At 37.4% G+C, this 9924-nt stretch overlaps 1 non-coding gene across 1 annotated transcript; it reads left to right on the top strand.

Moving 5' to 3' along the window:
- Nucleotides 1–4188: 4188 nt before the first annotated feature.
- Nucleotides 4189–4295, top strand: LOC122072412. The gene has a single exon (XR_006138428.1). It is a non-coding gene; the product is annotated as a small nucleolar RNA R71 (small nucleolar RNA).
- Nucleotides 4296–9924: the final 5629 nt, after the last annotated feature.

Below are 9924 nucleotides of genomic sequence, written 5' to 3'. Positions count from 1 at the left end.
TATTGCACATGGTGCACCAAAGCGGAAAAAAATGTTCTCTTTGAGAAACTGGACCACCACTTTGTGGTCATTAGATTTACAAGGTATGTCCTCCATCCATTTAGAAACATAATCAACGGCCAAAAGTATGTACAAATTCCCAAAGGATAATGGAATGGTCCCATAAAATCGATGCCCCATACATCAAAGATCTCAACTACCAAAATAGGGTTGAGGGGCATCATGTTCCTTTTATTGATACGGCCAAAAGACTGACAGGCAGGGCAAGCCTTGCAAAAATCAAAAGCATCTCTAAAAAGAGTAGGCCAATAAAATCCGCATTGGAGAATCTTTGCGGTAGTCTTCTTAGGTCCAAAGTGTCCACCACATGCATGATCATGACAAAAAGAGAGAATGGAATGTTGCTCATGATCAGAAATACATCGTCGGATAATCTGATCTGGACATATCTTAAACAAATAAGGATCATCCTAGAAAAAGTGCTTAACTTGGGAATGAATCCTATACTTATCTTGGGTGGACCAGTGATCCGGAGTCACACCTGAAACTAAGAAGTTGACAATGTCAGCAAACCATGGTTCACTGGACATTGCAAATAATTGTTCATCTGGAAAGTTCTCGTTGACTGGAGAATCAACAGTCAAGGAATTGGGAAGCCGGGATAAATGGTCTGCAACTAGGTTTTCAACTCCTTTCTTATCCCTAATTTCTCAATCAAACTCTTGCAAAAGTAAAACCCACCTAATGAGACGGGTTTTGGCATCTTTCTTCTGAACTAGGTATCTGAGAGCAGAATGATCAGTATACACCACCACATGTGAACCAACTAAGTAAGACCAAAACTTTTCTATTGCAAACACAACAGCTAAAAATTCTTTTTCAGTGGTTGTATAATTGAGTTGTGCATCATTTAAGGTCCTACTAGCATAGTAAATGACAGTGGGCAACTTATTAATCCTTTGACCTAAAACTGCTCCTATGGTAAAATCCGAAGCATCACACATCAATTCAAAAGGTTCAATCCAAATAGGTGGTTGAACAATGGGTGCATTGGTCAACTCCTTCTTAAGTTGCTTGAAGGATTCTAGGCACTCTTTGGAAAACTTAAAAGTTTGATCTTTGGCAAGTAATGAGGTGAGAGGTCGGGCTAACTGACTAAAGTTCTTAATAAACCTTCTGTAGAAGCCTGCATGCCCTAGAAAGGACCGAACATCCTTAACAGATTGAGGAGGTGGTAAATTATCAATTAAATCCACTTTGGCTCTATCTACCTTAATTCCCTCCTTGGATATTACATGGCCTAAATCAATACCAGATTTAACCATAAAATGGCATTTCTCCCAATTCAAAACCAAATTCTTAGATATGAACCTTTTCAAAACTAGGGAAAGATGATGAAGACATTCAGAATAGGAATTTTCATGAATTGAAAAGTCATCCATAAATACTTCTAAGCATTTTTCGACCATGTCAGAAAAAATGCTCATCATGCATCGTTGGAACGTAGCAGGGGCATTGCAAATCCCAAAGGGCATACACCTGTAAGCAAATGTTCCATATGGGCATGTAAAAGTGGTCTTATGTTGGTCCTCTAAAGCAATTGGGATTTGGTTATAGCCAGAATATCCATCAAGAAAACAATAATATTCATGTCCAGCTAACCTCTCTAACATCTGATCAATGAATGACAATGGGAAGTGGTCCTTCCAGGTTGCCATATTAAGTTTCCTGTAGTCAATGCACACACGCCATCCTGTTTGGACACGGGTAGGGATCAACTCATTATTGGCATTAGGAACTACAGTCACACCAGACTTCTTAGGCACTACGTGAACTGGGCTTACCCATTGGCTGTCAGAAATAGGATAAATTATTCTATGATCTAAGCACTTTAGGATCTCTTTCTTAATGGCTTCCATCATCACTGGGTTAGCTCTTCTTTGGGGTTCCGTGGATGGTTTGGAATCCTCCATAAGATGTATATGATGTTGCACAATGGAAGGGCTTATACCCTTGATATCAGCCATGGTCCAACCTAGGGCTTCCTTATTATCTTTTAACACTTTAAGTAACTCCTCTTCCTGGCTAAAAGTAAAATTTAAAGAAATTATTACAGGAAGAGTCTGGTCAGGCCCTAGGAAAGCATACCTCAAATTAGATGGCAACTCCTTAAGATCTAGCTTAGGGGGCTCAACTATGGAAGGTTTGGGAATGGAATTGAAAAGGGGTCCTAAGGGCTTCACGAGTGTGTGAAGACTCAAGAATTCAGAAAAGAAATTTTCACTGTCATCATCCAACTCATCCATACACTCTTGGAATTCTGAATCAAAATCAATATCAAAGTTGGTAACTAAATCATCAGAAAAATCCAGAAAATCCTCAAGCATATTGATCTCTTCTTCCATATGTGGTTGCTTGCCAATCCTAAACATGTTAAACTCAACAGTTTGGTTACCAAAAGATAATCTTATGAAACCATTCCGGCAATTGATTAATGCATTACTGGTAGCCAAGAATGGTCTTCCTAGAATTATTGGGATCTCATCCTTGGTTGAGAAGGGCTTAGTATCTAACACAATGAAATCAACAGGGAAAATAAATTCCCTCACCTTTAGTAAGACATTCTCAACCATCCCTTTAAGAATCTTAACAGACCTATCTGCTAACTGAAGAGTAGTTCCAGTGGTTTTCAATTCTCTTAATCCTAGTTGCTTGTACACATGGTAAGGTAAAAGATTCACACTTGCGCCAAGGTCAAGTAAGGCATGCTCAATATAGGTGTTGCCTATGACACAAGATATGGTAGGGCTCCCTGGATCCTTATATTTGGCTGCTATAGGCTGAGTAATTATGGAACTAATGTTACCTGCCAAGAACGCCTTTTTGGGCACACTAGTGATACGTTTGTGAGTACACAAATCTTTCAGTACCTTTGCATAGGCGGGGATCTGGGATATGGCATCCAAAAGAGAGATGTTCACTTCTACCTTTTTGAAGACTTCTAAAATTTTATCCATGGAAGCAGTCTTCTTTTTGTGTACCAAGCGATTAGAAAATAGGATAGGATGAACATAAGGACTGTTAAGGATTTGCCCCTGTTCAGAAGAATCATTTTTGGTTTTCTCAACCAAATCATCTTTAATTTTAGAAAAATCTTTAGGTTCATCAGACGAACCTGGAACAAGAGACACACTTGTGTCCTCAACTGAAGAAGAGTTAACAGGAGTAATAGATGGGGAAGATTTAGAAACACTCTGTTGGTACTCTCTACCACTCCTAAGGGCATAAACAACATTGCATTAGTTAGAGGGCCCTTGTTGAGTCTGACCTTGTACTATATTCAGTGGTGCATTAGTTGGTCCTTGTGAACTAACAGGTTGATGATGCCTAGGGTTAGGCTCTGGTTGACTGGGTAAAGTTCCCTTCTCCCTCTCACGCATAATTGAGACAACTTGGGTAAGTTCTCTCGTAAGATTTTGATGGCTTGACATGAGGAGGGCCATATTTTTTTCCAAGTCACTTATTCTACTTGCCTCTCCAGTGTTGGTAAACCCAGGGGGTTGCTGATAAGATGATAGAAGAGGGGCCCTAGGAAAACTCGCCTGAGGTCCTACATTTGACCTAGGAAAAGTATTTTGGGAAAAAGATTGTTGTGCAAAGGGAGGCCTTTGGGGTCCAGGTTGACCTTGATTATAGAAATTGGAAGGTCCTGCTTTGTTGCCCTGATTCCAAGAGAAATTTGGGTGATTTCTCCATCCTGGATTGTAGGTGAGACTATATGGATTATTCTGGTATAAGGCATTAACATTATCATTAGAAGTGCCCCCAGAGGTGTTGGGGCATTCTTCTATGACATGTCCAGGGGATTGGCACCAAGCACAAATCTTAGCCAAATTGATTGATGATGGCTCTCTAGGAACAATAGCCTCAATCCTCTTGATTAGGCTATCCAAATGGGCTTCCTTGGCTATTATCCCATCCACAAAATATCCTTTTCCTCCTATGGTTCTTTCACTCTCTTGGGTTGATTCCCACTCACGGGTTTTGTCAGCTAAGTCAAGAAAGAATTCCCATGCCTTTCCTTCATCTGTAAAGGATGTGAATCCCTCAGGGCGCATAGACTCTATCATTTGTTTAGTTGGATAATCAATACCCTCATAAATTATTTGACAAAAATGCCATAGGTCTAGGCCATGGTGAGGGCATTCTTGGAGTAGATCCTTGAATCTCTCCATAAGTTTGAAAAATGACTCACTAGGCTTTTGCCTAAACTGAAGGATATCACTTCTAAGCTTATTGGTCTTGTGAGTTGGGAAAAACTTCTTAAGGAAGACAACTGTGAACTGTTCCCATGAGGTTATAGAATTTGTGGGTAACCCATACAACCACTTCTTAGCTTGGTCTTTCAATGCAAAAGTGATAAACCTAAGCTTAACAGCATCATCAGAAAGCTGTTGGATCTTAATTAGAACACATACCTCTTCAAATTCCCTTAGAAATAGGTATGCATCCTCAGAGGTCAACCCATGGAAGTGGTGCAACATAGTGATGTATTGAGATTTGAGTTCAAAATTATTGCCCTGGGCTTGTGGTAGAACTATGCAGGAAGGTTGGGCTGTTCTAGCAGGGTAGAACCTATCTTTCAGAGATTTAGGTGAAGGGTTTTGCTGTTGGTCTCCCATATTGAAGGGTTTTAAAGAGAGCAAACGTATAGGGTCACTACTTGTTGGATCTCTTCTTTCTAACCGATTCTTAGTATTACGTACCCACTTAACACTCATGCAACAGAAAAACTTCCCACAACTAAAGTAAGACAAGCACAAAAGAATGGATAGCAAAACTTTTTGATGATTTTTTTTTTTTTCTTTTTGGGAGCTTACCGGCAGGGATCCGGGGTTGCTCAGGTCAATTCCTGAGGTACTGCTACAGGGCGAAACCTGTCTTTATCATACTATGAGGCATGACGACCTCCACTGATACAACTATTATTGCAAGTTGTTCTTCTCAGGAATTCAATAAAAGAAAAGGAAAAATATAAAACAAAGCAAACAAAGCACTCCGATTTACCAAAAGAAAGTGAAAAATAACATGGAACTGTCTCTCCGGCAACGGCGCCAAAAACTTGTTTGAGATTTAAAATGTAACCGCAAGCGTACGGATCAGTGTAGCTACGGGTCGAGCACAGGGAGAGCAGCCACTTTATTTTTTATTTCTTTTAATAATGCGAAAGTGAACTGATTAATGGTTGTGATCTAATTCTAATTACCGTCCTAAAAATAACGTCCTAACCATTCGTCATCTAAGAATTTAAAGACGCAAGCCACGCAATTAAAATTAAATAAATAAATAACTGAAAATAAACAACCCACGCAATTAAAAAAAATAATAAATAAATAAAGGAAAAAAATATTGAAATAAAAATAAAGTAAAAGAAAGGGGATAAAGATAGAGAGAGACTCACAAGTAGGTTTTTCTACTTAGCCCGAGGGATGCATCATAATATGAGCTTCCCTACTTGACCAGAGAGTCACTCTTACAAGGGTTACTCTACTTGGCTTTAGGGAAAGGGAGACAATTAAAATAAAAGCAATAAATTGATGGTTCTATGCCTAGGAGGGGCAAAGCCAATACATACACTAGCCATGAACCTTGGGAGAAAGGGATAGCAATAATATAACGACTGAAATTAAAATCCTAAACTAAGAAAGAAAGGGTAGTCAGAAGAGGGAATGAGAGGGGGGAGAGAAGACTACTGAAGGAGCCTACTTACTTGAATCAATGCTTAAACTTGAAAAAAAAAATTGCTCCACGACTCGTGATCTTGTCACCTAGATCTAAGCCTAGAACTATAACTTAAAAAAATTACAACTCAATTGCATAAATCATAAACATAAAAGGGCTGAATAAAAATAAAAGAGTGCTTGCATTAATTGAAATAAAAAAAACTATTACAAAAGTGATTAAAGAAAAGATAAAGAAGAACTAAAACTAAAGAGAGAGCAAGAGAAAGAGAGAGCAACTAAAAAAAAAACTAAAAGAAGAATGAATTGTCTCCCCTCCTCTTACATGAGTTGTATTTATAGGGAATGGGGAGGTAGGGTACCAAATTTTTCTTTCCTAAAAGAGAGAAACCCACAATTGGTTGTGAGATCTTTTGAGACCAAAAGTGCTAAGGTGGAGGAGAGAGAAGAGAGAAATAAATTTTGAAAAATTTTGCTTATTTTCTTTCCGATTTTTTTTCTAATTTATTTCCCTTCTTTTTCTCCCTCCAAGGAACGATTTCTTCTTACTTTATGTGATTTGGACAATCTTTTGGTGGGTGATGATGTGGAGGAGAGAGAAGATTTGGACAATCTTTATTTCTCCCCTTTTTTTCGTGATTTGGACAATCTTTTGATAGGTGATGATGTGGAGGAGAGAGAAGATTTGGACAATCTTTATTTCTCCCCTTTTTTTCTCTTTCCTTTTTTTTTTTTTTCTCTTCTCCACGATTTTCTTTGCTTCTAATTTGATGTGGAAATCCCCTCCATGACCTTAGTGCTTTAAGTGAATGAAAAACAGGAAATCTTCAACAAATTCTCTAAAAAAACAACCATGAGATTCGAATTTGAGACCTCTTGGTGAACAAGGGAATTTTACACACCATAGCTCACCAACTACACTAGGTAGTTGTTGTTACCAAAAACAAATCTTCAATCACTTAAGGATGTGGTCCATCTATCCTTGTTGGTATTTGGAGTATTCCTTGTACCTCTGAGACAATTGCAAACGGGCTGGTTCTGCATCTCGGTTCAGTTCTGATCCATTATTCTTTTTCTGGCCTGAAAAGAATAATCATTTGTACGGGTGGCCAAACAAATGTGTACTTTTAATTGAACACATCCATCTTGCTCAAAATTTCGTTCTCTTCGCAACCATAGAAAGAAATAGGACCTCTTTACGTGTAAAATTGAAGATATAGCGCCCGATAATCCTTAAGGCCTTGAAAATATAAAACCTGCAAAAAGAAAGTAAAACCCAAGGTAGCTCCATTCTAAATATGTAAAATGCATGTTTTACTACCCTAGATTTCACACATAAATGTGCTCATCAGTTTTCTTCTAAACCATTTCTCAAATGGAATCATACTAGTCTTGTTATATGAGATTTTATTTGATAGATAACATTCCGTTAGTATGGCTTCCCCCCACATATCAAGTGGTACACTTGAACTCAATAACATAGAGTTCATCTTTTCTTTAAGAGATCTATTTTTTTCTTTTGGTAATTCCATTGGATTCCGGTTGGTATGGAGCGGTTGTTTCATGGATAATTCCATTTTCCTTACAAAACTTTTCAAAGTTAAAATACTCATTCCCTGTATCGGTTCTAAGTCTTTTAACTTTTTTGTCAAGTTGATTTTTAACTTCCATTTTATAAGATATAAATGCCTTTCTGGCCTCATCCTTTGATTTGAGTAAATAAATCATGGTATACCTAGAGTGGTCATCTATGAAGGTTATGCCATAGTTATTTCCTCCCCCAGACTCATATGACTTATAGTCGCTCAAGTCACTATGGATCAATTCCAAAAGATCACTTTTTCTATCTATAGTTTTATAAGGCTTTTTGGTTAATTTTGCCTTTACACAAGTTGTATATTTGTTCACAGAGGGTTCCACCTTATTGGTGATCATTTCTAACTTGCATAGTTTGGTGATATACTTTACACTACTATGACCCAACCTGTCATGCCACAAATCAAAAGAATTAGTAGAGACAACAATGTAAGCAGAAGAAGTACTAGCTTTCTCAATTACAATATTTTCAATGCTTAATACAAATAATACCTCACTAAGGTATCCCTTTCCCACAAATACATTGTTCCTAGTGATAACCGCCTTATCACTCTCAAAAGCTAATTTCATTCCTACTTTATTGAACAAAGGAACTGAAATTAAATTACGCCTGATGTCCGACACATAGAGGACATTGGTGAGAACCATAGTCTTCCCTGAAGTGAGCTTTAACATTACTTTTCCTTTCTCCATAATAGGGGTACTTTGAAAAATTTCTATGAATACCTTTTCATCTCCCATACTCATGGAATAAGAGGAGAACATCTTCAGATCACCACAAATGAGTCTTGTAGCACTGGTATCCAATACCCAATCCTTCGATTTTTCAATCAAATTTGCTTCTGTGACCATAGCTACAAAGACGTTGTCTTCCACTAGGTTCACCCTTTCAAAATTTTCTTCTTAAATTGGCAATCTTTCTTGAAGTGCTCTGGCTTACCGCACTCATAACAAGTGAGTTTTTTCTTATTACAAGAAGACTCATCATTGTTTTGACGGTTCTTTCTTTTCTTGTCTTATTTATTGGTTTCTACCAAGTTCACTTTTAAGCATTTCTTCTTAAGTTCTTCTTCACCCTTGTCCTTATTTCGGTTTTTTTTCTCAATTTTGATCCTTACAACCAACTGATCCAAAGTCAACTCTGTCTTCTTGTATTTCATAGACAACTTGAAAGCATCCTAAGAAGATGGAAGTTTTTCAATCAAAGCACTGGTCACAAATTCTTCCAGTAGAACCATTTTTTTCCGTGCTAGCTTTCTAACCAAGATTTGAAATTGATCAATCTATTTTGAAATGGTGTCACTATCTTTCATGATAAAATTTAGAAAGTTAGCCACCAAATACTTCTTTGAGCCAGTATCTTCAAGAGAGTACTTATTTACCAAAGCATTCCAAATTGAATATGCATACTCAAATGAACTATACATATGGTATAAGTCATTGGATAATGCATTCAAGATCTGATTTTTGCATTGGTAATCCGCTTGAATCCAAGCTACCCTTTTGCCCTCCTTACAGAATCATTGCTATTTTCTGGCATGGGTTCAGTCAAGGAAAATACCATCCTAATTTGGGCTAATGCAAACAACATCATTTGCCTCCATCATTTGAAATTTTGACCTCCAAAATACTCAATTTTATCAAATTTAGTGATAATCCTCATCTTACCCAAATCCGGGATAAGATCAATTACCGACGGAATAACATTTTTGAGAATTGAATCAGTGGTAGAGAAATGAGGAATCCCTTTACCATTGTGGCTAACATGAACCTCACCTCCTTAGTTATTGATTGTTCCTTCAACATTGATGTTTGAAGGATTTCCTACGTTGATAGTTCCATCAACGACATTGTTATTCGAAGCATCACCTATGATAGTGATTGAAGGACCATCATTATTGTTGGAGTTATCACCTCTGTTGAGGCTTTCATCTCCAAGATCAGCCATGGGATCTTGCACGATCAATTACCTTAAACTTGTTGGAGAATTGTATTATAATTTCTTACAAAATACAAATTATAATACAAAGCTTTTGTAGTAGAAACTATGTTGTTGTAGTGTTGATCCTTAGCTGAAATGAGATGAGGAAAAACTTAAAATAGATGTTGAATCACCACCACAACAACTAAAGAAACTTCGAATAGAATAGAGGTTAAGTCACACTTGTAGTGCTGCCTTTAAGATAATTGATGCCCTCTACTGCCAAGAGTTGTTCTGCACCTCTACTTCGAAGATAAAACAACCTCCCACTAAAAGATGAGGCAGTTCCTCTAGTCCCTTCTAGGAGTAAAAAACTACAGCATAGCAACTCTCCTCTAACCTTACGCAAGACTTAGAGAAAATGGAAGGAAGAGAAAGACGTGTATGATTGTAATAAGTAGAAATGGATGGAATGTCAATGTGTGAATGTGTATATTTCTACAAGGTATTTGGTTGGGTTTATATAGATCCAAAATCAATCCTTGCACCCTCTTGGATTCCCTAAGAGTAACCTCCAACTAATAGCAAGTTAATTGGAAAATAATGTCATATGGATATGAATTGGGAATTAATTCAATAAATTGAATTAATCCCAATCAATTCCTT

The sequence above is a fragment of the Macadamia integrifolia genome, chromosome 2 (genome assembly GCF_013358625.1).
Source record: "Macadamia integrifolia cultivar HAES 741 chromosome 2, SCU_Mint_v3, whole genome shotgun sequence".
Taxonomy (NCBI): Eukaryota; Viridiplantae; Streptophyta; class Magnoliopsida; order Proteales; family Proteaceae; genus Macadamia; species Macadamia integrifolia.
The sequence above is the reverse complement of the archived record's forward strand: the minus strand, read 5'-3'. Positions and strand labels throughout refer to the sequence as shown.